The 27,010-nt window shown below is 44.3% G+C and overlaps 1 pseudogene; it reads left to right on the top strand.

The window, feature by feature from the left end:
• The window catches only part of LOC141182642 (uncharacterized), a 107,092-nt pseudogene that overhangs the window by 26,068 nt on the left and 54,014 nt on the right, over positions 1-27,010 (top strand).

A 27,010-nucleotide genomic window follows, 5' to 3' on the forward strand; every position in this document is an offset into this window, starting at 1 on the left:
TATATATATATATATATATATATATATATATATATATATATATATATATATATATATATATATATTATATTTATATATATGTGCATACATATTTTAGGACACTTATCTTTACACTCTTTCCTCAGTTCGAAATGTAATTAAGAAATGGCAGTTAACAGCAACAGCAAGGAAGACCAAGCTAAATTTCAGTGAGAGCTGCTCGTAGGATTGCTGGAGAGGCAAATCAGAAACCTCCCTTTACTGCAAAAGACCTTCAGAAAGATATAGAAGATTCTTTAGTTGTTGCACATTTTTCAACTGTTCAGAGACACCTGCTCAAATATGGCCTTCATGAAAGAGTCATCAGAAGAAAACCTCTCCTGAGTCCTCACCATAAAATTCTGTGTCAGAAGTATGCAAAACAACATCTAAATAAGCCTGATGCATTTTGGAAACATGTTCTGTGGACTGATGAGGTTAAAATAAAACTCTTTGGCCACAATGATCAAAGGTATGTGTGGAGAAAAAAGGGCACAGAATTTCAAGAAAAGAACACCTTGCCAACCATTAAGCCTGGAGGTGGATCAATCATGCTTTAGGGTTGTGTTGCAGCCAATGGCATGGGATTATTTCATGGGTAGAGAGAAGAATGGATTCAATGAAGTTTCAACAAATTCTTAATGCAATAACACCATCTGTAAAAAAAGCTGATGTTGAAAAGAGGATGGCTTCTTCAAATGGATAATGGATTCTAAACATATTTCAAAATCCACAATAGACAACCTCAAAGGCACAAGATGAAGGTTTTACAATGGCCCTTGCAGTCCTCTGATCTGAACATAATTGAAAATCTGTGGCTAGACGTCAAAATAGCAGTGCATGCAAGACGACCCAGGAATCTCACAAAACTGGAAGAATTTTCCAAGGAAGAATGGATGAAAATCCCTCAAACAAGAATTTAAAACCTCTTGTCTGGTTACAAAAAGCGTTTACAAGCTGTGATACTTGCAAAAGGTGGTGCTACTAGGTACTAACCAATCAGGGTGTCCAAACTTTTGCATCGGCCCATTTTCCATTTTGTAATTTTGACCATGGATGTTTCAACCTTTACATGCCACTGTGAGTAAAGGGAATTAAGGAAGGATTCCTTATCTTAGACAAACAAGGGCTGTAACGACACATCTCAACCTGTATGGTCCTCACAGGGATGATGGACCTTCCCATAATGGCTTGCTATACTGTTGTAGCTTTTAACAAAAGTTATGTAACGCCACATGTAACCATAAAGTTCTTGACTGCATAATTCAGGAGAAACATTCATAAAGTGTTGTGCCTGTTATCTGATATATATACTTGTCATCAAGTTCTTGTTAAGTAAAGTAAAGTTTATTTTTGGACTTTGGTCTCCTTCATTTATCTCCATACCATCTGGACTGGGCCTGCCAAGTACAGTGGCAGCATACGGTCTTCAGAGTCGGGAAATATGACTCCACCAAATTAAAGTCTGTGTTGCAATGCGGCATTGGTGGATGGAACAAGACATGATGTCTCAGATGTGCTCGATTGGATTCAGGTCTGGGGAATGGACAGGCCATTCCAAAGCATCAATGCCTTCATCATGCAGGAACTGCTGACACACTCCAGCCACATGAGGTCTGGCATTGTCCTGCATTAGGAGGAATCCAGGGCCAACCGCACCAGCATATGGTCTCACAAGGGGTCTGAGGATCTCATCTCGGTAACTAATGGCAGTCAGGCTACCTCTGGCGATCACATAGAAGGCTGTGTGGCCCTACAAGGAAATGCTTCCCCACACCATTATTGACTCACTGCCAAACCGGTCATGCTGGAGAACGTTCTCCACAGCATCTCCAGACTCTGTCACGTCTGTCACATGTGTGCAGTGTGAACCTGCTCTCATCCGTGAAGAACACAAGACGTCAATGTGGAATCTGCCAATCTTGGTGTTCTCTGGCAAATGCCAATGACCCTTTACCATGTTGTACTATAAGCACAACACCTACTTGTGGACTTCAAGCCTTCATACCACCCTCATGGAATCTGTTTCTGACAGTTTGAGCTGACAAATGTTAGTGGCCTGTTGAAGGTCATTTTGCAGGGATCTTGCACTGCTCCTCCTGTTCCTCCTTGCACAAAGGAGGAGGTAGCGGTCCTGATGCTGGGTTGTTGCCCTCCTACGGCCCCCTCCACATCTCCTCGTGTACTGACCTGTCTCCTGGTACAGTATATGCTCCATGCTTTGGACACTGTGCTGACACACAGTTACCCTTCTTGCCACAGCTCTCATTAATGTGCCATCCTGGATGAGCTGCACTACATGAGCAACTTCTGTGGGTTGTAGACACCGCCTCATGCTACTGTACCTCTAGGAGTGAGAGCAATGATAAAATGCAAAAGTGACCAAAACAGCCAAAAAGGATGAGAACAGAGAAATGTTTTGCAGAACCACTCCTTTATTGGGGGTATCTTGCTAATTGCCTATCATTTCTACCTGCTGTCTGTTCCATTTACACAACAGCAGGAGAAATTGATTCACAATCAGTGTTGCTTCATAACTGGACAGGTTGATTTCACAGAAGTGTGATTGACTTGGAGTTACATTGTGATGTTTAAGTGTTCCCTTTACATTTTTGAGTAGTGTACTTAACAGCCCCATACATAAGATAAGTGTTGGCTGAACGGTCATTTGGCAGATGGCTATTTTTCCCGACTCCCCCATACACACAAATATTCCAGCTTTCTTGGGGTCTGTATGAGAGAGTCACCTCCAGACTCCTCTAGCGGAGGATTATCTACAGGAAAAACAAACAATTAGCCTCCAAAATTGAGGATGCCAGATCCTTCTCTGCCCTGACATCATCTGTCGCGAGGCCCCCAAATACATTATATAGTCAGCCAACCCCCAATTCATTACATGCAACTTTAGTCTAATGTGTATGGGGGCTTTAAAATGTAACTCATTTGACGCTGCCTCTGTCCCGGCCTAATAGACTTTCGTACATTGCAGGTTAAGACACCATTATTAGGTATTTAAGTATCATAGTAACTAGGCAGCCTTATACTATCGAGTACTTGGGGGAGGAGGGGCATTCAGCTGAACTCTGTCACACCTTCCGAGATGCCATGTTTGCTTTTGACAGCAGCAATTGGTTAAACTGCCAGGGTTTATGTTGCAGTGGCATCTGTGCCATCCCTGCGGTGTACATCTATGTTCTGCTGCTCAAAGGATTTAATTATTTTAAAACAAATGTTTAATGTGTTAGAAAATAACAAAATTTGTCTTATGCTGTTTGCTTGTTTTTTCTTTTTATAAAAATTGTTGGTGCCAATTTTCTTTTGAAAAATTTTAATTTCTGCTTTTTTTCTGGTGTTTTTCTTGTAATATAGGAAAGCCTAAGGCCAGAAATAAACCCCATAAAAAACTGTACATGGAGACTTTGGTATCAAATAATTTCTGTCCGCAATATTTGTGTAAACAAAAAAGGTTTTCTAAATACATCAAACTTCTGTGTGTGAATCAGACATGAGATCTAACGTGATAGAAGATTACAGTCTGGGGAAGACGGGAAACATTCATATAGACGGCCGGTGGTGATGTAGTCAGTGACGGACTCTGGCCAAATATGTTTCTGGAGCCGTAGTAGAAGATGAAGATGTCGTCATCATCATGAAGTAGTTATTTCTCATGTTACGTGTAATGAATATCTCCTGCAGTTTTGCTAATGCCGATTCCAGTGTCCGTAAATGAGACGACAATTAGCAATAAGGAAGATGAGTCTATAAGAAACGTGTTCAGCTGCAGACTCCGAGGAAGAAACTGCTTGTTGGCTGTGTTCTAAAATATATTTGTTTTATTAGCAGATATAAAGAAGAAAACTAAATAGTGTAAAATAATAAATCTCCTCATATGTTTCCCTAATTATCTCCAGTAATTGTATTATTACACAGGATTTTTATGATGTTACATCTTCTTTTCATTCAGGTCTCTACAATATTCGATCTGCTTAGTGACAATCTTCTATATAAGAGAATTTTCCTTATGGACCCATCAAAACTGGATATGGATAAGGACAAGATGGCAGAGAAAATATTACACCTCACCCTAGAGATCCTCTTCCGTCTTACTGGAGAGGTGAGAGATTCTGATGACGTCACATTACATCATTCTTATCTATGGGAATAACAGATGGACAGAACTGGAGAGGTGAGGACTCTGGAAATGTCTGTAGTGAGATTTATTAATGTGTCTCTCCATAACCAGGATTACACAGTAGTGAAGAAGACCTCTAGTGAGCGCTGTCAGGACCCTGTGTCTGAGGAGTGGGCGAGACCCCTGAGCCCAATCACAGGACCTCCATCTCACCCCCTGATACATGAGGTCATCAATGACCAGAAGATCCTAGAACTCACCTACAAGATGATTGAGCTACTGACTGGAGAGGTGACACTGCTGGGACATTATACAGTAACGCTATGAAGGGATTGCAGTGATGACATTATTATTGTATGTGTCAGGTTCCTATAAGGTGTCAGGACGTCACCATCTATTTCTCTATGGAGGAGTGGGAGTATTTAGAGGGACACAAAAATCTGTACAAAGACATCATGATGGAGGTTCCCCAGCCCCTCACATCTCCAGGTAATAGACAGGACTAAATACACACGGCCTATAATTATCTGTATGTAAAGAATGAATTCAGTCCCTGTATGTGTTTCCTCCAGATCTATCCATTAAGAGGACAACACCAGAGAGATGTCCCCGTCCTCGTCTTCCACAGGACTGTAAACAAGAAGATCCCAATGTTCCTCAGGATCATCAGGTAGATGGAGAGAAGGTGTCATGAGATCTCCCCTATGATGTGTAGACGGCTGTGAAGGTCTTGTGCTCAGTCTTGTGTTATCCACCAGTATTATATGCAGGGCCGGCGTCAGCACCCAGCACACCCAGGCAAATGCCGGGGCCCTGAGCAGGCGGAGGGACCCACTCGCCGTCGGGCTCCCCGCTGCCCTATGGGAGCCGTGAACGGAGGAGAGCGGTGTCAGCGCCTGCTCTCCCCCCGCTTGCTCAGGGCCCCGGCACAATACTTACCCCTCCCCTTGCCTCCGCAGCAGCTCCTGCATCCTCCGCAGCTGCTGCACTGTGGCGTCTCAGGTCAGAGGGCGCGGTGATGTCTCAGGTCAGAGGGCCCGGTGACATCTTTACACCGCACTCTCTCCTGCGCAGTCACAGCGCAGAGCGGGATGAGGCCGCTGACGCTGGAGTCCGAAGCAGCGGCCGCAGGTGAGGAGTGAGGTGTGTATTTGATTTTTTTTTTTAATTGAATGGAGGCCTGTGGCAGTATAAGGGAGGGGGGTGAGGTGGGGGTGTGTGACATCCTGCATGGGGCATTATATGGGGAGGGTGAGGTGGGGGTGTGTGACATCCTGCATGGGGCATTATATGGGGAGGGTGAGGTGGGGGTGTGTGACATCCTGCATGGGGCATTATATGGGGGGGGTGAGGTGGGGGTGTGTGACATCCTGTATGGGGCATTATATGGGGGACTGAGGTGGGTGTGTGTGACATCCTGCATGGGGCATTATATGGGGAGGGTGAGGTGGGGGTGTGTGACATCCTGCATGGGGCATTATGTGGGGGGGGGTGAGGTGGGGGTGTGTGACAACCTGCATGAGGCATTATACGGGGGGGTGAGGTGGGGGTGTGTGACATCCTGCATGGGGCATTATATGGGGGGGTGAGGTGGGGGTGTGTGACATCCTACATGGGGCAATATATAGGGGGGTGAGGTGGGGCTGTGTGACATCCTGCATGGGGCATTATATGGGGGGGTGAGGTGGGTGTGTGTGACATCCTGCATGGGGCATTATATGGGGAGGGTGAGGTGGGGGTGTGTGACATCCTGCATGGGGCATTATATGGGGGGTTGAGGTGGGGGGGTGACATCCTGCATGGGGCATTATATGGGGAGGGTGAGGTGGGGGTGTGTGACATCCTGCATGGGGCATTATATGGGGGGGTGAGGTGGGGGTGTGTGACGTCCTGCATGGGGCATTATGTGGGGGGGGGTGAAATGGGGGGGTCTGACATCCTGCATGGGGCATTATGTGGGGGGGGTGAGGTGGGGGGGTCTGACATCCTGCATGGGGCATTATATGGGGGGTGAGGTGGGTGTGTGTGACATCCTACATGGGGCATTATATGGGGGGGGGGTGAGGTGGGGGTGTGTGACATCCTGCATGGGGCATTATAAGGGAGGGGGGTTGTGACAGCATGCATGGGGCATTATAAGAGAGGGGGTGTGTGTGACATCCTGCATGGGGCATTATAAGCGAGAGGGGTGTGTGACATCCTGCATGGAACATTATAAGGGAGGGGGGGTCTGACATCCTGCATGGGGCATTGTAAGCGAGGGGGGGTGACATCCTGCATGGGGCATTATAAGGGAGAGGGGGTGTGACATCCTGCATGGGGCATTATAAGGGAGGGGGGTGTATGACATCCTGCATGGGGCATTATAAGGGAGGGGGGGTGTAGGACATCTTGCATGGGGCATTGTAAGGGAGGGGGTCTGTGTGACATCCTGCATGGGGTATTATAAGGGGGGGGTGACATTCTACATGGGGAATTATGTGGGGGGAACAGCCTGCGTGGGGCATTATATGGGGGGAACAGCCTGCATGGAGTGTTATATCGGGGCCAGTATTCTGTATGGAGCGTTATATGGGGGCCAGTATCCTGCATGGAGCGTTTCATGGGGGCCAGTATTCTGTATGGAGCATTTTATGGGGGCCAGTATGGAGCATTATATGGGGGCCAGTATTCTGTATGGAGCGTTATATAGGGGCCAGTATCCTGTATGGAGCGTTATATGGGGGTCAGTATCCTGTATGGAGCGTTGTATGGGGGCCAGTATTCTGTATGGAGCGTTATATGGGGACCAGTACCTGTATGGAGGGTTATATGGGCGCCAGTATTCCGTATGGAGCTTTATATGGGGGCCAGAATTCTGTATGGAGCATTTTATGGGGGCCAGTATTCTGTATGGAGCATTATATGGGGGCCAGTATTCTGTATGGAGCGTTATATGGGGGCCAGTATCCTGTATGGAGGGTTATATGGGCGCCAGTATTCCGTATGGAGCGTTATATGGGGACCAGTATTCTGTATGGAGTGTTATATGGGGGCCAGTATTCCTTATAGAGCTTTATATGGGGCCAGTATTCTGTATGGAGCATTTTATGGGGGCCAGTATTCTGTATGGAGCGTTATATGGGGGTCAGTATCCTGTATGGAGCGTTATATGGGGGCCAGTATCCTGTATGGAGCATTTTATGGGGGCCAGTATACTGTGTGGAGAGATTCACTGTTTTCTGAGCTATTGTGGAATTTACAATAGATATCACTCATGTAATGTAAGAAGTGAAATCTTCGGCATTGTACTATATATATATTTCTCTGCGGTATCTGTGCATCATGAATCGTGGTATGTATTAAAGGGGCCCACTGAGACTCTTTCCCCCGGGGCCCAGAAAAACCTGGAGCCGGCCCTGATTATATGTTTTATACTTTTGTAATGAGAACGGTGGAGATGGCAGGATTAGAGCTGATCATAGATGGGACTTCTCCATCAGTCTGTGACTTTTACAATATTTGTTTCAGGGTGAAGATCTGACCCATATTAATACTACAGAGACATATGTGAGGGGTGATGAGCGGTGTAAAGAGGAGATTCCTACATATGACTACCCAGGTGAGTAGTAACCACTAAATGCAGAGAAGTCACAGATTTTTCTCTGTCACTGGCTGTGGCTGCTTTATCGGTGGTGTAGTCCGACCGTATCACAATCGTGTGATCACCATTCTTCCTCTAGACCACAACATTCTCCCCTACACAAAACTGTTAACCCCTTTCTGACATTGTCCTTAAGGTCCCTGTGCCCTGGACCTTATGGACCAGGTACGTATTATTACTACATGGCCATCGCACCCGCACACAGGCTGTGCGGGCGCAATCTCCGCCCGTGTCAGCTGATTCTGACAGCTGACACTCGGCACGCAGTGCCCGCACCGCTCCCAGCACTTTAACCCCCTAAATGCTGCAATCGATGTGATTGCAGCATTTAGCGAGTGAGCAGAGGGACAGCAGCGGGGTCACAACATCCGGGTCATGACAACATCCGGGTCACCAGCCTCAGCAAGTTAGTTTGATCATGCGCAGTGCATGATCAAAGTAACTTGTGTCTGCAGAGCTGACAGTTTATTAGTTATAGCAGTGATCCTGCACTGCTATGTCTTATAACTGCGATCAGCCTGTTGTAAAAATATATTTAAAAAATATATTTTTGCAACATATATTAAAAATAATATATGAAAAAAACCAAAACAATAAAAGCACACATATTTGGTATTTCAGCGTCCAGACGACCTGACCTATAAAGCTGTCCCACTAGTTAACCCCTTTAGTGAACACCGTAAAAGAAAAAAAAATAAGCAAAAAACGGTGCTTTATCATCATATTGCCAAACAAAAAATGGAATAAAACGCGATAAAAAAGCCGCCATACAGCTCCATCAGACGAAAAATAAAAAAGTTATAGCTCTCAGAATAAAGCGATGCAAAAAAAAAAAAAAATCATTTTTATTGTGTAACAGCGCCAAAACCTAAAAAACAATATAAATGTAGTGCGGCTGTAATCGTACTGACCCGAATAATAAAGCGATCTTATAAATTTTTCCACACGTGGAACGGCATAAAAAGAACTCCAATAAAACAATTCCCGAATTGGTGTTTTTTGTTTATTCTGCCTCCCAAAAATCGGAATAGAAAGCGATCAAAAAATGTCACGTGCCCAAAAATGGTACCAATAAAAACATCAACTTGTCCCGCAAAAAACAAGCCATCACATGACTCTGTTGGCCGAACTATGGAAAAATTATAGCTCTCAAAATATGGCGATGCAAAAACTTTCTGTGCTGCTGAATGTGCTCATATGGTCCCTACAAGACCAGGTCCAGTCTTTCTGGCCAAACTTAACATTTATGATCTACAACATTAAATGTGCAGTGAGGGCCAACTACACAAAAATTATTACACCTGCGCCATGATATATCTCTAAGCTGTGCGTGGCTGATGGCTGTAATATACATTTATTCACGCCTGCAGGAGATGTGTTGGCTCCAGTCCTGGTTTCATGGATTCACTCCACTTCATAAATTCCATTATGTTTTCGGTCCTAATGAATTCAGATTACTGCACAATCTCTCCTGAAATGGAGGCGCTAATACTTTCTCTACTCTCCTGGTCAGGACTCATAGTAGCTCCAATGGTCCACCATAAATGAGTGCAATTCTGGTTTAATGTTGGAGTTCTCCCATCATACATACGTTGTTGTTGGGGATGTAACATAGAATAAAAAAATATGTCTTTTTTTTATAGGTTTATTCTGTATGAAAGTTTGATTTGTGGTTGCATCAGCCTGCCTCACTTATGTGAGTCTGTAACTCCCTGGTAGTCTTTAAAAAATAGATCTCCATTGTCTCTTCCAAATGCCCGAGATCTAAATTTAAGACACCTCAGCTCTGCACTATTATAAAAAGTTATTTTTAAATGTCTAATATTTCTTCTTGAAACTCATCAGACAGAAAATATTGTCCCTTAGGCTGAGTTCACACAATGCGTTTTTAATGCGTTTCCGCGGCGTTTTTGCAGTTGCGGAAACGCATGAAAAACGCATGGTAGAAGGGCAGCAATGTTCCCCAATTGAAATCCGCATGTGCTGTGCCCATGATGAGGATTTTTCCGCAGCTTAAACGCTGCGCTCAAAAATCCGCAGCATGTCAATTAATTTTGCGGAAACGCTGCTCTTTTGCCGCCATTGACTTGCATTAGACCGCATGGAATCCGCATCACTGTATATGTTGATGCGCTTTTCATGCGGTCTAATGTGCGGATGGTACCCGGGTGTGGATGAGACGACTCGCATCCAGACCCAGGTACCATTAAAAAAAAAAAGAATAAAATAAAAAATATATATTCTCACCTTCTGACGGCCCGCGCTGCGCTCCTGCTTGGTTCCCGGCACTTTGCGGTTGAATGAAGAAGGACCTTCGCTGACGTCAGAGTCATGTGACGGGTCACGTGACGCTGACGTCGGCAGGTCCTTCAGTCTTCACTGCCTGTAGCCGGACCAAGCGAAGCAGGACACTGGGGGCCATCAGAGGGTAAAGTATATATTTATTTTTTGACATTCACACACTATATAAATCCATGCCGGTTGCCGGTTGCATGGATTTATATAGTGTGAAGTTGACAAGCACTTTCCAAGTGATGCTAAAATCGCTTGGGAAGCGCTTGTCAACCCGCATGCGGAAATGAAAGTGAACACCGCTTCATTTCCGCATGTCCCTGGCAGGAAACCGCATGTACAATCCGCATGTACAATCCGCATGCGTTTTTTCCTGCCAGGGAGATGCAGAAACGCTCAGGAAAAAATCCTGAGCATTTCTGCATCGTGTGCACATACCCTTACGATAGTTTAGATTCCCAAGAGCCACCGAGCCCCATACTCCAATTACCCCAGAGAGGTTTCACCACTAGTTACTCATTTTTCTCTGATGAAGACTATTGAGTTCGATCATTTCAGTAGATGTGTTATTGTCTATAGTCAGTTTTTGACTTCAGTAGTTAGTGCCCAAAATACTCTGATTTAACTCCTTCCTGCAGACAGTTTTCTGTTCCTAATCAGGGCCATTTTTCAAATCTGACGTGTGTGACTTTATCTGGTGATAACTTTGGAATTCTTCACAAAGGATAATAAGAAACAAATGGACCTTACAAATTATTTTCCTTGAATCCCACAATCCCCTATATACGGTTGTACACTACTATCTGGGCACATGGCAGGTTAAGAAGGGAAGGAGCGACATTTAGCTATTTGAATGCAGATCTTGCTTGAATAGTTTGCAGGCACAATGTATTGGGGAAACTGTTCATGGTCACCTGCCAGCTCAAAAGATGGCTACCACAAACAGGCTTGGCGCTATCTACTCCATTTTCCAGATCCCAGATATTGCCTTGCTCATCACTATTTAACCCCTCTACATGGATCTGGACTTACACAGAGACCCCCTAGGCTTGGGCCACAGTGTTACCTGCTATTCTGTGGAGTGAGATGGGATGAAGAATAGTCAGATAGCCGGGTCAGAACCAGGAGGGCAGAGAAAATACAAAATCAGAAGACACAAGAGTAGTCAGTAAACGGGCCGGGATCACAACAGGAAACAAATACACAAGCCGGGAGCTGAGCACAGAGGACTGAACCAGAGGAGAACAAGGCTGTATCTGGCAGCTTCCGGCAATATGCTTCCAGCTTTAGTAGGGTGCGGTGCTCTCCAAATGGCTGAAGCAGGGAGCAGATTACTCCAGCTGGACAGCACACACCCATACTGCCAGACTGGATGGTACTACTGGTCCCAGGCTCCCTAATCTTAGTGGCTGGACAGAGCCAGCACCGCCCAGAGCTTCTGGTTCTGACGTCTCCTCCATCACCAGCGCCACCTGCAGGATGAATAAGGAGGTGAGAGAAGCAGACGTCACAGGAGAAGATCCCAGAGGAGATGGGACCCACCATTTACAGAAGCCCTAATGTGACAAAATGTCAGAAAAACAGAGCAGTAGAAATCCCCATAAAGTGACTCCATTTTGGAAATTATAACCTTGAATGATATAATCTTTAGAAGTAGTGTGATTATTTTGATTCCACATCCTAAAAAAAAAAAAGAAGAAAAGCGAGGCGCTCCTGTGTATACCCGGTGATCTTTGAGGGGAGGAAACCGGAAAATAGATTGACTAACCTTGTGTGGTTGCGCACCCCTGCACAGCCACGGATTAAGGCTCCGGCGTGAACCGCACCCCGCACGGGTCTCAGGCTGACCGGCTGACAGAATCACATGGGGTGTGACATCACCGCGGGTCCTTGTAAACGGTTAATAAGCCAATATCTGCAGCCCCCAACCGCCCACCCAAGAGGGAATCAAGAATACAAAGTACAAAGTCGCTGCGGATTTCAATGGGGCGCAAGGTGACAGCAGGCCGGGGTATTTGTTACTCCATCATTTTTTTTATTAATCAAATGGCTTCACAACATGTTTCGGCTAATGCCGCCTTCATCAGGTGATGGCCAATATTACCACACAAGCACTTTATATAGAAGTTTAAAGAATTAACCAGCAGGTGCCAACAATTGACCAGTTAACCCTCAAATCCCCTTTCTAAGGGCCAACCTGACTTGGCTGATAACAGAGACAAAACATCAACACTAAAATAAAACTACATGAAAAAAACTATATATACAAATAAAAGAAGAATATAAAAAGAGTAAAGGCTGCATATATTCATAATTACACTCATATTAAAAACCTAATAAAAATAAATATCCACTAGATTTTTCAATTCTACATAAATTATATAACTTACTTAATAATATTTTCAAGTCAGAGATTCAGACCTTCCGGGGATAAAGTTCCCAACTTATAGATCCAATAATTTTCCCGGTTTCCAACCTTTTCTATCTATCATGCACCGTGTCAGATATATGATCAATAATCGTAAGGTGCAGATATTTTGGATCTTTCTGATCTTCTAAGAAGAAGTGCTTTGACAACTATGGAACAAATCTCCATTTCTGATATTCTGCCGATGTTTATTTAGCCTGGCGCGCATTGGTTGTATGGTGCGACCTACATACTGTAGGCCACATGTGCACTCCAACAAATATATCACACTAGATGGTGGCCCGATTCTAACGCATCGGGTAATCTAGAATATGTATGCGGCCGACCGGGCGCAATCAGCAGAGCGGTGTTTAAATCTGGCGCCAAAATCGCTGATTGGTCGCGGCCGGCAACCGCGACCAATCACCAAAGCAGTGTTTAAATTTGGCGGCAATATCGGTGATTGGTCGCAGGCGGCGGCCGCGACCAATCAGCAAGCCGTGTTAGTGAGGACTGGAGAGCATGTTTAAATTTGGCACCAAAATCGCTGATTAGTCGCGGCCGGCAACCATGACCAATCAGCAAAGCGGTGTTAAAATTTGGCGCCTATATCTCTGATTGGTGACGGCCGGTGGTCGCGACCAATCAGCAGAGCGGTATTTAAATTTGGCGCCAATAATGGTAATTAGTCGCGACCGGCCACCGCAACCAATAAGCTAAGCGGTGTTTAAATTTGGCGCCAATAATGCTGATTGGTCGCGTTCGGCGACCGCGAGCAATCAGCAGAGCGGTGTTTAAATTTGGCGCCAATACTGCTGATTGGTCGCGGCCGGCGACTGCGACCAATCAGCAGAGCGGGGTTTAAATTTGGCGCCAATACTGCTGATTGTTTGCGGGCGGCGGCCGCAACAATCAGCGAACCGTGTTAGTGAGAACTGGAGAGTGTGTTTAAATTTGGCGTCAAAATCGCTGATTAGTCGCGGCCGGTGGTTGCGACTAATCAGCAGAGCGGTGTTTAAATTTGGCCCCAATACTGCTGATTGTTCGCTGCCGGCGACCGGGACCAATCAGCAGAGCGGTGTTTAAATTTGGCGCCAATAATGCTGATTAGTCGCGGCCAGCATCCGCGACCAATTAGCAGAGCGGGGTTTAAATTTGGTGCCAAAATAGCTGATTGGTCGCGGCTGGCGGCCGCGACCAATCAGCAGAGCGTTGTTTAAATTTGGCGCCAATAATGCTGATTGGTTGCGGCCGGCGACCGCGACCAATCAGCACAGCAGTGTTTAAATTTGTCATCAAGATCGTTGATTGGTCGCGAGCAGCGTCCGCGACCAATCAGCACAGCAGTGTTTAAATTTGTCGGCAAGATCGCTGATTGGTCGCGCTCTCCGGCCGCAACCAATCAGCGAATCATATTGGTGAGGACCAGGGAGTGGAATCGTATTGGTGAGGACCGGGGAGCGGAGTTGCCTGTGCAGCTACTTCCGCTGCGAGAAGCCGGGAGATGAGCGACTGCTCGCAGCAGAAGTATCCCGACCAGCAGCGCCGCTCCCCGGTCCTCCCTTGACACCCTAGCCGCATGGATGTCAGCGCCGCTGCCTGTGCGGCTACTTCCGCTGCGAGAAACCGGGATATGAGTGGCTGCTCGCAGCAGAAGTATCCCGACCCGCAGCGCCGCTACCCGGTCCTCCCTTCCGTATGGAGGTCAGCGGCGCCGGCGGTCAAGGTCCTTCTGCTGCTACCGGCCGGGAGATGAATGCCTCGCGCCGGTCATCTCCCGGCTGCATCTTCGTCCCGCAGATGAGCCGCTAACGGCCACCATCTTTTTTCTGAAATCCCGCGTCGCTGATTGGCCTCTGCCGGACCAATGAGCGACGCGGGATTTCCTGGACAGACAGCCAGACAGACAGATGGGATAAGACGATTATATATATAGATATGACGACTGGTAGTCTGTCCGGCATCTAATCTGAAAAGTCTCCCCCGTGGTGGGCAAACTAAAAGATTTTGTTCCATTATTAATGATCCCCCAAATGACACATCTTGATGTTCTACATCTAAAGCACCCATCCCCCCTTCCTTGGTTTATATTTTTATACTTTATATAATTCTTAGTCAATGATGTGGAGCTAGGCGCTAACACATTTTTCAGATTCTGACACCTCTAATATATAATCCTTGGTTTGGCCGGCAGTTGCTTGCCCAAAATCGGATCACCGGATAAAATGAACCAATACGTCTTCAATAGGTTATGAAGAATAACTATATTGGCTAAATGTTGTAACGAGACTATACTCAGCACTCAATGGTTTAATAGTCTCATTATTTACCACAGTGGTAGGTCGGGCCAGATTCCCCTTATTGTTTATCATTTCCAAGCATTTTTCTTGGGATAAACATTTGGCTTTCTTATATGCATCACTTAATAATTTGTCAGGATATCCCTTTTCCCTGAATCTCATCTTTAAAATCCTAGATTCATTAATAAAATCCACATCTCTACTACAATTTTTCCTAATTCTCCAATACTGTCCATAGGGAATATTACGCACCCAGGCTGGAAGATGGCTGCTATCATATGCTAGGTAACTATTCACATCCACCTGAAATGCTTGATGGTGATTATCTTTCCTTCTGGGTTTTTTTGAATCAGGACGTCAAGGAATTGAATACTTAAACTGGATATATTAGATGAAAAACTAAGACCCCGGGTATTATTATTTAATTCAGATACAAATATAGATGCTTCCTCATGGGTACCGGTCCTGACAAAGAAAAAATCATCTATAAATCTCCTAAAGAGACATATATGTCTAGTATATAGATGGGACTGTACGATGAAGACAGACTCAAACCTCCCCATAAATAAATTTGCATAGCTAGGGGCAAATCTCGTCCCCATCGCACAACCTCTCATCTGTTTATATGTGGTCCCTTCAAATGAAAAAATATTATTGTTTAAGATAAACTCAATACTTTCTAATAAGAACCTTTTCTGTTCCAAAAATATAGAGGTATCTGAACACAAATAATGATCAATAGCCTCTAAACCCAAAATATGTGTAATGTTGAAGTATAAGGAACTCACAAAAAACATAATAATGATAATCTTTTTATTTATATAGTGCCAGTATATTCCGCAGCACTTTATAACTCAGACAATTTACAGACATTATCATCACTGTCCCCATTGGGGCTCACAATCTACATTCCCTATCAGTCTTTGGAGTGTGGGAGGAAGCCGGAGAACCCGGAGGAAACCCACACAAACACCGGGAGAACATACAAACCCCTTGCAGATGTTGTCCTTGGTGGGATGTGAACCCAGGACCCCCGTGCTGCAGTGCTAACCACTGAGCCACCATTCCGCCCTCCTCCTAGGGAGGTAAATCCCTCAACAAGCTAATAAAATGTGAAGAATATTTTAAATAAGATTCAAGCCTAATCACATATTTTTGTAAAAACAAATCGACATAATTTGATAAATTAGCTGTAATAGATTTTATCCCCGAAATGATGGGGTGACCAGGGGGATTGGTAGTACTTTTATGGATCTTGGGTCGGAAATAAAAATAAGGGGTCTGAAAAAATTATATATCCAAAAATCTTTTCTCTCTCACATCCAAGATCCCCTCCCTAAGGGCTCCCTTAGTTAAGTTTTTATATTCCATAAGATGGTGACAGAATTATCACAATCTAATTTATTATAATAATCAGTATCACTGAGTATCCGCAAACCTTCTCCAGTGTACTAACCCCGATTCCTCACCACAATACCACCGCCTTATCAGCTTCCTTAATAATTATTCCTTTATTCTTCCGTAAACTAGAGATGGCTTGTCTTTCTGGAGTCGTCAGGTTATCCCTCTTTTTAATACGAGTAAAAGTGCGAATGTCTTTTAAAATCTATTGCTGAAAAGTCTCGAGATGACTTCCCTTATGGTGAGTAGGATAAAAATGAGATTTACCACCTAGTGGAACATGGTGGAAACCCATAGCGGGCACATGATTTTCGACTCCATTATTAGCAAGGGGTATACTTGCGTTTATTGATTTACGTTTTTCTTCAATAATAAAGTGACGTTTTAACATCAATTTCCTAAAGTACTCATTCAAATCTACATATAAATTGAAAACATTCAAACTTGAAACAGGTCAAAAAGAGAGTCCTCTACTCAATAGTGAGATCTGACCCTCAGATAAGGTGTGGTGAGACAGGTTAAAACTGCATACCATTTTCTGCTTCTCGTCTTTTTCTCTTTCCTCAATATTTACCCTAATGGCTTTGTCTTTTTAATTAGCAAATCCTACAGGGCTGCTATTTTTTGGGATGGCTCTACCTCGCCCCCTACATCCCCGATATTTCTTTTTCTTTTTGGTTGGCGAGCTTGGGCCGGCTGAAAAAATTGGGATTTTTGTATCATAAAGGAGCGGTGTGTTTTTTTACCATTGAGAGGCGGTGCAGTTTCATTAGTTAATATTACAGCTGGTGATATCAATTATATTGAAGAAGTTCTATTTTGTGGAGGTGGTAGCTTCACTGATTTATCAGTGGAACCTTCCTCTAATGATGTATGCCCTACACTTAATGATTGAGATATTGTTGGTAAGGAATTTTGGGAATCAGGATGGATAGTTAAAATAGAAAAATCCAATGCACTAACACCCTGCATTGAGGTTGCACCAATTTAATTCATTTAACCCAAAATCAACTAGTGATGATTGCTCTGTATCATTAGAAACACCACTATCCTTATTCACCACTGGTAAGATAGAATTACTAGCTCCACCAGTGTTTGCTTGATTCTCCCCAATAGGAGAAGGACACAAAGTAACTATTGCACTGTTAGTTTCCATATCCATAGTTTGATTCCACAGGCACTTTCTGCACTGTGGATGTTGGAGAGTGAAAATTGCAAATATTCCATTTTATTACCCAACACATTGTCTCCTGGAGCACAATCTGGGCACTCACATACCATAAATTAAGTGGGTTCTTCTCACTATAGTAATGCCAAATACATGGATGCTAAATGTGGTTTGGACACACTGCAAGGCTCAGAAGTGAGGGGGAGATCTGACTTTGGGAGAGCGGATATTGCGGGATTGGTGTATGGAAGCCATGTTGCTTTTCTAGAACCTTTGAGCCACTAATAATGTGGAAACCTCTGTTATTACACTGGCAGATGATGGACCTGAGTTGGGGGCTTGTTTTTTGTGAGATGAGTAGAAGTTTTTATTGATATTATTTTCACCTACAATGGTGGAAATAAGTATTTGATACACTGCTGATTTTTCAAGTTTTCCCACCTACAAAGAATGGAGAAATCTGTAAATTTTATCGTAGGTGCACTTCACCTGTGAGAGACAGAATCTAAAAAAAAATCCAGAAAATCACATTGCATGATTTTTACTTAATATTTGGTACAGAAATCTTTGTTTGAAATTACAGAGGTAAGATGTTTCCTTTAGTTCTTGAACAAGTTTGCACACACTGCAGCAGGGATTTTGGCCCACTCCCCCATACAAATCTTTTCCAGATCTTTCAGGTTTTGGGGCTGTCGCTGGGCAACATTGACCCTGAAATGCTTCTTATGATATCACTTCTTAGTTGCCCTGGCTGTGTGTTTCAAGTCATTGTCATGCTGGAAGGACCAGCCACGACCTATGTTCAAGGTTGTTGGCCAAAATCTTGCGATACATGACCCCATCCATCCTCCCTTCAATATAGTACAGTCGTCATGTTCTCTTTGCAGAAAATCACCCCCAAATTATGTTCCTCCCACCATGCTTCACAGTTGGGATGGTGTTCTTGGGTTTGTACTCTTCCTTCTTCTTCCTCCAAACCCGGCGAGTGGAGTTGATACCAAAAAGTTCTATTTTGGCCTCATCTGACCACATTACCTTCTCCCATGCCTCCTCTGGATCATCCAGATGGTCATTGGAGAAGTTCAAACGGGCCTGGACATGTGCTGGTGTGAGCAGGGGGACCTTTTGTGCCATGCTGGATTTTAATCCATGACAGCGTAGTGTGTTACGGTAATGTTTTAGACTGTGGTTCTAGCTCTCTTCAGGTCATTGACCAGGACCTCCCATGTAGTTCTGGGCTGATTCCTGACCTTTTTCAGAATCATCCTTACCCACGAGGTGAGATCCTGCATGGAGCCCTAGACCGAGGAAGATTCAGAGTCATCTTGTGTTTCTTCCATTTCTTAATAATTGTGTCAATAGTTATTCCATTCTCGCTAAGCTGCTTGCCTATTGTCCTGTAGCCCATCCCAGCCTTGTGCTGATCTACAATTTTGTCCTTGGGATCTTTAGACAGCTATTTGGTCTTGGCCTTGGTGGAGAGGTTGGAGTGTGATTGATTGAGCGTGTGGACAGGTATCTTTTATACAGGTAACGAGTTCAAACAGGTGCAATTAATACAGGTAATGAGTGTAGAGTAGGAGGGCTTCTTAAAGAAAAACTTAACATGTCTGTGAGAGCCAGAATTCTTGCTGGTTGGTCGGTGATCAAATACTTATTTCATGCAATAAAATACTAATTAATTATTTTAAAAATCATACAATGTGATTTTCTGGTTTTTATTTTTAGATTCTGTCTCTCACAGGTGAAGTGTACCTACGATAAATATTACAGTCCTCTCCCTTCTTTGTAGCTGGGAAAAATTGCAAAATCACTAGCGTATCAAATACTTATTTTCCCCACTGTACATAACATTGTTTGGCTTTTTATTTCATATTTGGGAGGCAGAATGAACAAACAGTTGAACACCACAGTTTACTGGTTCACGCTATGAGGTTTTCTATTAGACTGTGAACTGTCATTGTCTTGGTGAATAATTCAATATTTTTACATAACTTGCCATTTTTACACACAGTTTAAGTAGAAATTTTCAAAACTATAAAATTCAAAGATATTTAATTCAAAAATAATAATTGGTTTTATTCTTGGTAGATGACTGTACTAGGAGATCAGACGGACAGCTGATATCTTCAATTTTTAAATCAGATGATCTTGAGATCCCACAGGATACAATTGAAGTGAATTCTATTACTCCAGATAAACCATCATCCCTTCACAGCAAAGATCTGTCATCTGATCCTTTGAAACACGTCCTGTCTTCTGATTCATTACCGACCACTATGGAAAATCAAAGTCACAAAATAAGCATTAAAAAACGAGTTGCTCCTAAAGCAAAGAAGCCATTTTCACATTCTGAATATGGAAATAGTTTTCCTCTCAAAATGTCTCTTCTTAAACATCAAAAAATTCAATCAGCAGAGAATATATTTTCTTGTTCCAAGTGTGGGAAATGTTTTAACCAGAAATCAAATCTCGTTAGTCACCAGAGAACTCACACAGGGGAGAAGCCTTTTTCATGTTCAGAATGTGGAAAATGTTTTACAGAGAAATCGAGTCTTATCAAACATCAGAGAACTCACACAGGGGAGAAGCCTTTTTCCTGTTCAGAATGTGGGAAATGTTTTAACCAGAAATCAAATCTTGTTAGTCACCAAAGAACTCACACAGGGGAGAAGCCTTTTTCATGTTCAGAATGTGGAAAATGTTTTACTATAAAATCAAATTTTGTTAATCACCAAAGAACGCATACAGGGGAGAAGCCTTTTTCATGTTCAGAATGTGGAAAATGTTTTACACAGAAATCAAATTTTGTTAAGCACCAAAGAACTCACACAGGAGTGAAGCCATTTTCATGTTTAGAATGTGGGAAATTTTTAACCGGAAATCAGATGTTGTTATACACCAAAAAACCCACACAGGGGAGAAGCCTTTTTCATGTTCAGATTGTGGGAAATGTTTTAACCGAAAATCAGATGTTGTTATACACCAGAGAACCCACACAGGGGAGAAGCCTTTTTCATGTTCAGAATGTGGGAAATGTTTTTACCGGAAATCAGATGTTGTTATACACCAGAGAACTCACACAGGGGAGAAGCCTTTTTCATGTTCAGAATGTGGGAAATGTTTTAACCAGAAATCAAATCTTGTTAGTCACCAAAGAACTCACACAGGGGAGAAGCCTTTTTCATGTACAGAATGTGGGAAATGTTTTAACCGGAAAGCAGATGTTGTTATGCACCAGAGAACCCACACAGGGGAGAAGCCTTTTTCATGTTCAGAATGTGGGAAATGTTTTAACCGGAAATCAGATGTTGTTATACACCAGAGAACCCACACAGGGGAGAAGCCTTTTTCATGTACAGAATGTGGGAAATGTTTTAACCGGAAATCAGATGTTGTTATACACCAGAGAACCCACACAAGGGAGAAGCCTTTTTCATGTTCAGAATGTGGAAAATGTTTTACCAAGAAATCAACTCTTGTTACACATCAGAGAACTCACACAGGGGAGAAGCCATTTTCATGAAAAATGTTTTGCAAATAAATCATCTCTTCTTACTCACCAGAGCAGTCACACAAGGAAGAAGCCTTTTTTATATTCTTAATGTGGGAAATATTTAATTTGGAAAGACACACTTAGGCTGTGTGCCCACTATGCGTTTTTGGTGCGTTTTTTGGTGCAGATTTGCAGCGCGGAAACGCTCCAGAAATGCATTGCATACCTTATCCCATGACTTCCTATGACATTCTGCAAGTTCTGTGGACATGGTCAGGATTTTTTCTGCACAGATTTTACTCGCAGAAAAAATCCGGACATGACCAATTCTTGTGCGTTTCCACATGCGTATTTGCCTATACAATGCATTGTAAAAACGCAAGGCAAATCCGCATGCAAAAACGCATCAAATACGCGTCAAAAACGCATATAAAAACCGCATGCGTTTTTCTGCCAAGGAGGTGCAGAAATGCTCAGGAAAATTTCTGGTTCATTTCTGCATCGTGGGCACTAAGCCTCATTAGCAAGAAAAAATCTTTCTAATAAGTGAGTGCGTCTTAGGGTATGTGCACACGATGCAGAAATGAAGCAGAAAATTTCTGCATCATTTCTGCATCTCCCTGGCAGAAAAAACGCATGCAGATTGTGCATGCGTTTTTCCTGCAGAATACATGCGGATCCACATGCAGATTGACATGCGTTTCCGCATGCAGATTGACAAGCGCTTTCCAGGCGATTTTAGCATCACCTGGAAAGTGCTTGACAACTAGGTCACACTATATAAATCCATGCAAACAGCATGGATTTATATAGTGTGACCCGAGAGAGTGTATATACTTACCTCTGATGGCCCGCGCTGTCCTGCTTTACAAAGTTCCCGGCTGCCGGCAACTTTGAATTGAAAGACCTGCCGACGTCAGCGTCACGTGACCCGTCACATGACTCTGACGTCACCGCAGGTCCTACAACTCACTGCAAGCGCCGGGAACCAAGCGGGAGCGCTGCGCGGGCCGACAGAAGGTAAGAATACATTTATTTTTTATTTTATTCTTTTTTTTACAGCTTTTTTAATGGTACCTGGGTGTGGATGAGACTCTCCTCTCCTCCACACTCGGGTACCATCCGCATATTAGAACAGCACCCTATACAAGCCTTTTTGTGTGCAATTCAAATACTAAGCAGTCACCCCTCCATGAAATGGTAGGTTGTGATTGTCTCATCAGTATTCTGCACCTGTGTAGCCACCATCTTTATGTGGGTTTGCTGCACCCTGCACCTTAGCTATTTGGAATTCCAAATTTCCATCCACAATGACCAGAGATGGCGGTAGCGCTGATGGTACAGAGGACGCAACATATTTTTGGGGTAGAGACTGATGAAACATTATGGATCCTAAAGGTGGGCAGCAAAGCAAGGTGGAATGCTACGGGATTGATGACTGCCACAATCTTATAAGAACCAGTGAACCTGGGACCCAGTTTCCAAGATGGAATCTTCAACTTAATGTTCCTTGAGGACAACCACACCAAGTTGTCATCACACAGGTCCGGACCCACCACAAGTCTCCAATCAGCCACACTCTTATATTTGGACCCCATCTTCTTCAAGCAATCAAGAACCCTTTGCCACACAGACATAATTGAAGATGGAAAACATTCTTCAGGTATTCCTGAAGAATGATTTCCGTTAAATGAGCTGAACTGAGGATGAAACCCGTATGCCCCGAAGAACGGGGACTTACCAGTGGATTCATAACAACGATTATTCACTACAAATTCAGCAAGAGGCAAGTAAGTAACCCTATCCTCCTGATTCTCAGACATAAAACCCCTAAGATAAGTCTCAAGATTCTTGTAAACATGTTCAGTTTGCCCATTAGACTGCGGAAGACTGCTGAAGAGAACAACAGATGGATCCTCAAATGAGTGCAATATGCCAGTCAAAATTTGGAAATAAACTGCACCCTTCAATCAGAAAAAATATCAGTAGGGATCCCATGTAATTTTACGATCTCTCTGATGAAAATCTGCATCAAAGTCTTGGTGTTAGGTAATGCGGGTAGCGCAATGAAATGTGACATCTTACTGAATCTGTCCTCCACCACCAAAATTACAATATTACCTACTGACACGGGTAGATTAGTGATAAAATCGACCAATAAATGAATCCACGGTCTACTGGGAATCGCCAATGGATGGAGAGACCCAGATGAACAAGTATCATAGAGCTTAGAACACGCTCAGACACTGCAGGTGGCTACATACTCGTGAACATCCTGAAAACGCAGAGTAAGGAGATCTGTAGTGTCTTTATTACCGGGATGTCTGGCCAAGACCGAATCATGATGTTCACTGAGAACTCTAAGATGGAGGTTCACATGTACAAACTGTTTACCTAATGAACAGGCAGGTGCATCCACCTGAGCCTCAACAACCTCCTTCTCAAGATAGGAGCATATAGATGCAGTAACCACCCATTTTTGCAGTATAGGAACCGGTTCACAATTATCTCCACCCCCGGAAAAGGCATCCACCTTATTGTTCTTGTTCCCTGGCCTATATGTAACGAAAAAGTTAAACTTGGTGAAGAATAACGGCCATCTTGCCTGTCTAGGTGTTAGACACTCTAGATATACCAGATTCTTATGGTCCGTGATTACCATAATCGGATAAACTGCCCCTTCCATAAAATGACGCCACTCTCCAAAAGCCCACTTGATTACCAAGAGTTCCCTGTTACCAATGTCATAATTTCTCTCAGCAGGTGACAGTTTTTTTAGAAAAGTATGCACATGGATGCCATTTACCAGGAGACGCACCCTGCGACAAAACAGCCCCCACACACACTTCTGACACGTCAACTTCTGCAATGAATGGCTGAGTGACGTCAGGCTGCATGAGAATCAGCACAGATGCAAAACACTCCTTAAGGTATTGAATGCTTCCCTGGCCGGACTGTACCATTTAGAAAAGTCATATCCGCCAGAGGTTTGGCCACTACCGAAAAGTTTTTATGAATTTGCGGCAGTAGTTGGCTAAACCCAAATACCTTTGTAACGCCTTTAAATCCTCAGGACAATCCCAATCCTGTTCCGCCTGGACTTTTGCTGGATCCATGTAAAAATCGTTGGACGATAAAATATTGCCTAGAAAAGGGATCTCCTCGAGAGAACATACACTTCTCTGGTTTAACAAATCATTTATTGCCTCTGATTATCTGTAAGACCTGCCTGACATGTACCTGATGTGACTCAAGATCAGGCGCATAAATTAATGTAATCTAGATAGATCATAACAAATATACCTGCCAGGTGACTAAAGATGACATTTACAAAATGCTGAAAGACGGCAGGAGCATCACTCAACCCAAATGGCATGACAAGGTTCTCATAGTGTCCCTCAGGCATATTGAAAGCTGTTTTTCACTCATCCCCCCCTTTAATACAAATGAGATTATATGCCCCCCTGAGAACCAGTTTAGAAAACCATTTTGCTGCCACGATCTGATTAAATAGGTCCGGGATGAGAGGGATCAGATACTGTTCCCAGACCATGATCGGATTTAGTTTGCGGAAATCTAGATAGGGGCGTAACCCCCCTGTCTTTCTTTACAAAGAAAACTCCCGCAGCAACGGGGGATGACAATGGTGTGATATGACCCTTTGCCGAAGTTTCCGCGATATAGTCCTTCATGGCCCGCTTCTATGGACCAGAGATTTTACAAAGTCTGCTCTTAGGCAGCTTGGCCCCAGAAAAAAGATTAACGGCACAGTCATAAGGTCGATGGGGAGGGAGTTCTTGACACCCTTGCTCCGAGAACACATCCTCAAAGTCAGGTGCCCAAACAGTGTCCTTGACAATACTTGATCCAATTTGCTACCTCCCGAGTCTGCCAATCTACCACAGCGTTGTGCAGCACGAGCGTCTCAGAACTACAGGAGAGGGCAGACCTTCTAGTACATAAAAGTCAATACATTCTGAGTGCATGGCCAACCTGTAGATGTAACCCTTGGATGACTTGAGTAAAACACCCCTGGCTCAAGGATGCAGAGTTGATGGTGATTATAGGTATGTATCTGGACAATGTATGTGGTTTGAGGCCCTGGACCTGGACGAAACTAGCGTTTTTCAAATTAAACCCGCCCCACTGTCCAGAAAGGCAGAAATTATCACCTTATTTTTGCCCAGATGGATTTCATACTCCCCTTTTACGCTGAACTCGAGTTTGATCCACAGAACGAGTCACCCCACCCAACTGCATAGGCTCCTCAGATGACTCAGACCAGGGTTCCCTTGGAGCTGGACCTCTCACATATTGGGGTGTTTCTTTATGTCTCTGGTGAAGACTGTGATCCACCCGGATAGCCAGAGACATGGCTGCTTCAAGAGAAACTGGAGTCTCCTATACGACAAGGGCATCAGTCACCCGTACTGATAGCCCTTGACAAAACTGGATACGTAGTGCGGGATCATTCCACTGAGTGTCAGTGTATCACCTCCGAAACTCAGAGTAACCCACCTCCGCTGGCTGGTCTCCCTGCTGAAGCTGACGTAGCATGGTCTCAGCCAGGGAGATGCGGTTGGGATCGTTGTATATATGACTCAGGACTAGAAGAAATTCCACCACCGTCCGGAGCAATTGGGAGTCTGGCGGGAGAGAAAATGCTCATGCTTGGGGGTCACCCTGAAAAAGCGAGATTACTATCCCCACCCATTGCTCCTCGGTTCCTAAGGAGATAGGACATAACCTGAAGTACAGCTTACAGGCCTCCCTGAAGAAAACAAACATGTCACGCCCCCCAAAGAACCTGTCAGGCAAAGCAAACCGGGGGTTGCCTGGGAGTCATGGTCCCCGGACCCAGGGCCGGCTCAAGGTTTTTCTGGGCCCCGGGCGAAAGAGTCTCAGTGGGCCCCTGTAACACATACCACGATTCATGATGCAGAGATACCGCAGAGAAATATAGGTACAGTACAATGCAAAGATTTCACTTCTTACATTACATGAGATATATCTATTGTAAATTCCACAATAGCACAGAAACCGGCGAATCGCTCCACACAGTATACTGGCCCCCATAAAATGCTCCATACAGAATACTGTCCCCCATATAACGCTCCATACGGAATACTGGCCCCCATATAACGCTCCATACAGAATACTGGCCCCCATATAATGCTCCATACGGAATACTGGCCCCGATATAACGCTCCATACAGAATACTGGCCCCCATATAACGCTCCATACGGAATACTGGCCCCCATATAACGCTCCATACGGAATACTGGCCCCCATATAACGCTCCATATGGAATACTGGCCCCCATATAACGCTCCATACGGAATACTGGCCCCCATATAGCACTACATACAGAATACTGGCCCCTATATAATGCTCTATACAGAATACTGGCCCCCATAAAATGCTCCGTACAGGATACTGGCCCCCATATAATGCTCCGTACAGGCTGTTCCCCCCCACATAATGCCCTATGCAGGCTGTTCCCCCCTTATAATGCCCCATGCAGGATGTCACCCCCCATATAATGCCCCATGCAGGATGTCACTCCCTTCCCATATAATGCCCCATGCAGGATATCACTTCTCCCCCCATATAATGCCCCATGCAGGATGTCACCCCTCATATAATGCCCTATGCAGGATGTCCCTCCCCCCCATATAATGCCCCATGCAGGATGTCCCTTCCCCCCCATATAATGCCCCATGCAGGATGTCACCCCTCATATAATGCCCTATGCAGGATGTCCCTCCCCCCCATATAATGCCCCATGCAGGATGTCCCTTCCCCCCCATATAATGCCCCATGCAGGATGTCACCCCTCATATAATGCCCCATGCAGGATGTCACTCACCCCCATATAATGCCCCATGCAGGGTGTCACTTCTCCTCCCCCATATAATGCTCCATGCAGGATATCACTTCCCCCCATATAATGCCCCATGCAGGATGTCACCCCTCATATAATGCCCTATGCAGGATGTCCCCCCCCCATATAATGCCCCATGCAGGATGTCCCTTCCCCCCCATATAATGCCCCATGCAGGATGTCACCCCTCATATAATGCCCCATGCAGGATGTCACTCACCCCCATATAATGCCCCATGCAGGGTGTCACTTCTCCCCCATATAATGC

The sequence above is a fragment of the Phyllobates terribilis genome, unplaced genomic scaffold (genome assembly GCF_046119375.1).
Source record: "Phyllobates terribilis strain yellow unplaced genomic scaffold, ASM4611937v1 Scaffold_35__1_contigs__length_13245226, whole genome shotgun sequence".
In the NCBI taxonomy this organism is placed as follows: domain Eukaryota; kingdom Metazoa; phylum Chordata; class Amphibia; order Anura; family Dendrobatidae; genus Phyllobates; species Phyllobates terribilis.